This window comes from Humulus lupulus, chromosome X (assembly GCF_963169125.1).
Source record: "Humulus lupulus chromosome X, drHumLupu1.1, whole genome shotgun sequence".
NCBI lineage: Eukaryota > Viridiplantae > Streptophyta > Magnoliopsida > Rosales > Cannabaceae > Humulus > Humulus lupulus.
Genome location: NC_084802.1, coordinates 435,375 through 441,374, shown reverse-complemented (window position 1 = coordinate 441,374; position 6,000 = coordinate 435,375).

The window sequence follows — 6,000 nt, the reverse complement described above, 5'->3', positions numbered from 1 at the left end:
AATTCATGGTCAATAATATCCCTATATAATATTATTGAGATGGGAAAAGGTTCAAAAAAATTAGAGCTTCTTAGAGAGAAATATGAGTGAATTACGAGATCGCTTCGGAGCCCTAGGCAGCTGCCTAGGAGATTTGGCCTGAAAGGTCAATTTTTTTGTTTGGTTGAATGAGGACCCCAAATCTAGGTAAATAATAGTCCTATATAATATTATTGAAATGGGAAAAGGTTCAAAAAAATTAGAGCATGTTACCGAGAAATATGAGTGAATTACGGAATCGCTCCGGAGCCCTAGGCAGCTGCCTAGGGGATTTGGCCTGAAAGGTCAATTTTTTTGTTTGGTTGAATTCGGACCCCAATTCATGGTCAATAATAGCCCTATATAATATTATTGAGATGGGAAATGGTTCAAAAAAAATTAGAGCATCTTAGAGAGAAATATGAGTGAATTACGAGATCGCTTCGGAGCCCTAGGCAGCTGCCTAGGAGATTTGGCCTGAAAGGTCAATTTTTTAGTTTGGTTGAATTAGGACCCCAATTCATGGTCAATAATATCCCTATATAATATTATTGAGATGGGAAATGGTTCAAAATAATTTAGAGCTTGTTAGAGAGAAATATGAGTGAATTACGAAATCGCTTCGGAGCCCTTGGCAGCTGCCTAGGAGATTTGGCCTGAAAGGTCAATTTTTTTGTTTGGTTGAATTAGGACCCCAATTCATGGTCAATAATAGCCCTATATAATATTATTGAGATGGGAAATGGTTCAAAAAAAATTAGAGCTTGTTAGAGAGAAATATGAGTGAATTACGGAATCGCTTCGGAGCCCTAGGCAGCTGCCTAGGAGATTTGGCCTGAAAGGTCAATTTTTTAGTTTGGTTGAATTAGGACCCCAATTCATGGTCAATAATATCCCTATATAATATTATTGAGATGGGAAATGGTTCAAAAATAATTAGAGCTTGTTAGAGAGAAATATGAGTGAATTACGGAATCGCTTCGGAGCCCAAGGCAGCAGCCTAGGAGATTTGGCCTGAAAGGTCAATTTTTTTGTTTGGTTGAATTAGGACCCCAATTCATGGTCAATAATTGCCCTATATAATATTATTGAGATGGGAAAAGGTTCAAAAAAATTGGAGCTTCTTAGAGAGAAATATGAGTTAATTACGAGATCGCTTCGCAGCCCTAGGCAGCTGCCTAGGAGATTTGGCCTGAAAGGTCAATTTTTTTGTTTGGTTGAATTAGGACCCCAATTCATGGTCAATAATAGCCCTATATAATATTATTGAGATGGGAAATGGTTCAAAATAATTTAGAGCTTGTTAGAGAGAAATATGAGTGAATTACGAAATCGCTTCGGAGCCCTTGGCAGCTGCCTAGGAGATTTGGCCTGAAAGGTCAATTTTTTTGTTTGGTTGAATTAGGACCCCAATTCATGGTCAATAATAGCCCTATATAATATTATTGAGATGGGAAATGGTTCAAAAATAATTAGAGCTTGTTAGATAGAAATATGAGTGAATTACGGAATCGCTTCGGAACCCTAGGCAGCTGCCTAGGAGATTTGGCCTGAAAGGTCAATTTTTTTGTCTGGTTGAATTAGGACCCCAATTCATGGTCAATAATAGCCCTATATAATATTATTGAGATGGGAAAAGGTTCAAAAAAATTGGAGCTTCTTAAAGAGAAATATGAGTGAATTACTTGATCGCTTCGGAGCCCTAGGCAGCTGCGTAGGAGATTTGGCCTGAAAGGTCATTTTTTTACATTGGTTGAATTAGGACCCAATTCATGGTCAATGATAGCCCTATATATTTTTATTTAGATGGGAAAAGTTTCAAAAAAATTAGAGTTTGTTAGAGAGAAATATGAGTGAATTACGAGATCGCTTCGGAGCCCTAGGCAGCTGCCTAGGAGATTTGGCCTCAAAGGTCAATTTTTTAGTTTGGTTGAATTTGGACCCCAATTCATGGTAAATAGTAGCCCTATATAATATTATTGAGATGGGAAAAGGTTCAAAAAAATTAGAGCTTGTTAGGGAGAAATATGAGTGAATTACGAGATCTCTTCGGAGCCCTAGGCAGTTGCCTAGGAGATTTGGCCTGAAAGGTCAATTTTTTTGTTTGGTCGTATTAGGACCCCAATTCATGGTCAATAATAGCCCTATATAATATTATTGAGATGGGAAGTGGTTCAAAAAAAATTAGAGCTTGTTAGAGAGTAATATGAGTGAATTACGAGATCGCTCCAGAGCCCTAGGCAGCTGCCTAAGAGATTTGGCCTGAAAGGTCAATTTTTTTGTTTGGTTGAATTAGGACCCCAATTCATGGTCAATAATAGCCCTATATAATATTATTGAGATGGTAAATGGTTCAAAAAAATTAGAGCTTGTTAGAGAGAAATATGAGTGAATTACGGAATCGCTTCGGTGCCCTAGGCAGCTGCCTAGGAGATTTGGCCTGAAAGGTCAATTTTTTAGTTTGGTTGAATTAGGACCCCAATTCATGGTCAATAATAGCCCTATATAATATTATTGAGATGGGAAAAGGTTCAAAAAAATTAGAGCTTCTTAGAGAGAAATATGAGTGAATAACGAGATCGTTTCGGAGCCCTAGGCAGCTGCGTAGGAGATTTGGCCTGAAAGGTCAATTTTTTTGTTTGGTTGAATGAGTACCCCAAATCTAGGTAAATAATAGTCCTATATAATATTATTGAGATGGGAAAAGGTTCAAAAAAATTAGAGCATGTTACGGAGAAATATGTGGGAATTACGAAATCGCTCCAGAGCCCTAGGCAGCTGCCTAGGGGATTTGGCCTGAAAGGTCAATTTTTTTGTTTGGTTGAATTAGGACCCCAATTCATGGGCAATAATAGCCCTATATAATATTATTGAGATGGGAAATGGTTCAAAAAAAATTAGAGCTTGTTAGAGAGAAATATGAGTGAATTACGGAATCGCTTCGGAGCCCTAGGCAGCTGCCTAGGAGATTTGGCATGAAATGTCAATTTTTTAGTTTGGTTGAATTAGGACCCCAATTCATGGTCCATAATAGCCCTATATAATATTATTGAGATGGGAAAAGGTTCAAAAAAATTAGAGCTTCTTAGAGAGAAATATGAGTGAATTACGAGATCGCTTCGGAGCCCTAGGCAGCTGCCTAGGAGATTTGGCCTGAAAGGTCAATTTTTTTGTTTGGTTGAATTAGGACCCCAATTCATGTTAAATAATAGCCCTATATAATATTATTAAGATAGGAAAAGGTTCAAAAATATTAGAGCTTCTTAGAGAGAAATATGAGTGAATTACGAGATCCAATCGCAGCCCTGGGCAGCAGCATAGGAGATTTGGCCTGAAAGGCCAATTTTTTTGTTTGGTTGAATTAGGACCCCAATTCTTGGTAAATAGTAGCCCTAGATTATATTATTGAGATGGGAAACGGTTCGAAAATATTAGAGCTTTTTAGGGAGAATTATGAGTGAATTACGAGATCGCTCTGGAGCCCTAGGCAGCTGCCTAGGAGATTTGGCCTGAAAGGTCAATTTTTTTGTTTGGTTGAATTAGGACCCCAATTCATGGGCAATAATAGCCCTATATAATATTATTGAGATGGGAAATGGTTCAAGAAAAATTAGAGCTTGTTAGAGAGAAATATGAGTGAATTACGGAATCGCTTCGGAGCCCTAGGCAGCTGCCTAGGAGATTTGGCATGAAATGTCAATTTTTTAGTTTGGTTGAATTAGGACCCCAATTCATGGTCCATAATAGCCCTATATAATATTATTGAGATGGGAAAAGGTTCAAAAAAATTAGGGCTTCTTAGAGAGAAATATGAGTGAATTACGAGATCGCTTCGGAGCCCTAGGCAGCAGCCTAGGAGATTTGGCCTGAAAGGTCAATTTTTTTGTTTGGTTGAATTAGGACCCCAATTCATGGTAAATAATAGCCCTATATAATATTATTAAGATAGGAAAAGGTTCAAAAATATTAGAGCTTCTTAGAGAGAAATATGAGTGAATTACGAGATCCATTCGCAGCCCTGGGCAGCAGCATAGGAGATTTGGCCTGAAAGGCCAATTTTTTTGTTTGGTTGAATTAGGACCCCAATTCTTGGTAAATAATAGCCCTATATTATATTATTGAGATGGGAAACGGTTCGAAAATATTAGAGCTTTTTAGGGAGAATTATGAGTGAATTACGAGATCGCTCTGGAGCCCTAGGCAGCTGCCTAGGAGATTTGGCCTGAAAGGTCAATTTTTTTGTTTGGTTGAATTAGGACCCCAATTCATGGTCAATAATAGCCCTATATAATATTATTGAGATGGGAAATGGTTCAAAAAAAATTAGAGCTTGTTAGAGAGAAATATGAGTGAATTACGGAATCGCTTCGGAGCCCTAGGCAACTGCCTAGGAGATTTGGCCTGAAAGGTCAATTTTTTAGTTTGGTTGAATTAGGACCCCAATTCATGGTCAATAATATCCCTATATAATATTATTGAGATGGGAAAAGGTTCAAAAAAATTAGAGCTTCTTAGAGAGAAATATGAGTGAATTACGAGATCGCTTCGGAGCCCTAGGCAGCGGCCTAGGAGATTTGGCCTGAAAGGTCAATTTTTTTGTTTGGTTGAATGAGGACCCCAAATCTAGGTAAATAATAGTCCTATATAATATTATTGAAATGGGAAAAGGTTCAAAAAAATTAGAGCATGTTACGGAGAAATATGAGGGAATTACGGAATCGCTCCGGAGCCCTAGGCCGCTGCCTAGGGGATTTGGCCTGAAAGGTCAATTTTTTTGTTTGGTTGAATTCGGACCCCAATTCATGGTCAATAATAGCCCTATATAATATTATTGAGATGGGAAATGGTTCAAAAAAAATTGGAGCTTCTTAGAGAGAAATATGAGTTAATTACGAGATCGCTTCGCATCCCTAGGCAGCTGCCTAGGAGATTTGGCCTGAAAGGTCAATTTTTTTGTTTGGTTGAATTAGGACCCCAATTCATGGTCAATAATAGCCCTATATAATATTATTGAGATGGGAAATGGTTCAAAATAATTTAGAGCTTGTTAGAGAGAAATATATGTGAATTACGAAATCGCTTCGGAGCCCTTGGCAGCTGCCTAGGAGATTTGGCCTGAAAGGTCAATTTTTTTGTTTGGTTGAATTAGGACCCCAATTCATGGTCAATAATAGCCCTATATAATATTATTGAGATGGGAAATGGTTCAAAAATAATTAGAGCTTGTTAGAGAGAAATATGAGTGAATTACGGAATCGCTTCGGAACCCTAGGCAGCTGCCTAGGAGATTTGGCCTGAAAGGTCAATTTTTTTGTTTGGTTGAATTAGGACCCCAATTCATGGTCAATAATAGCCCTATATAATATTATTGAGATGGGAAATTGTTCAAAAAAATTAGAGCTTCTTAGAGAGAGATATGAGTGAATTACGAGATCGCTTCGGAGCCCTAGGGAGCTGCCTAGGAGATTTGGCCTGAAAGGTCAATTTTTATGTTTGGTTGAATTAGGACCCCAATTCATTGTAAATAATAGCCCTATATAATATTATTGAGATGGGAAAAGGTTCAAAAAAATTAGAGCTTGTTAGGGAGAAATGTGAGTGAATTACGAGATCGCTCCGGAAGCCTAGGCAGCTGCCTAGGAGATTTGGCCTGAAAGGTCAATTTTTTAGTTTGGTTGAATTAGGACCCAATTCATGGTCAATGATAGCCCTATATAATATTATTGAGATAGGAAAAGGTTCAAAAAAAATTAGAGCTTGTTAGAGAGAAATATGAGTGAATTACGGAATCGCTTCGGAGCCCTAGGCAGCTTCCTATGAGATTTGGCCTGAAAGGTCAATTTTTTAGTTTGGTTGAATTAGGACCCCAATTCATGGTCAATAATAGCCCTATATAATATTATTGAGATGGGAAATGGTTCAAAAAAAATTAGAGCTTGTTAGAGAGAAATATGAGTGAATTACGGAATTGCTTCGGAGCCC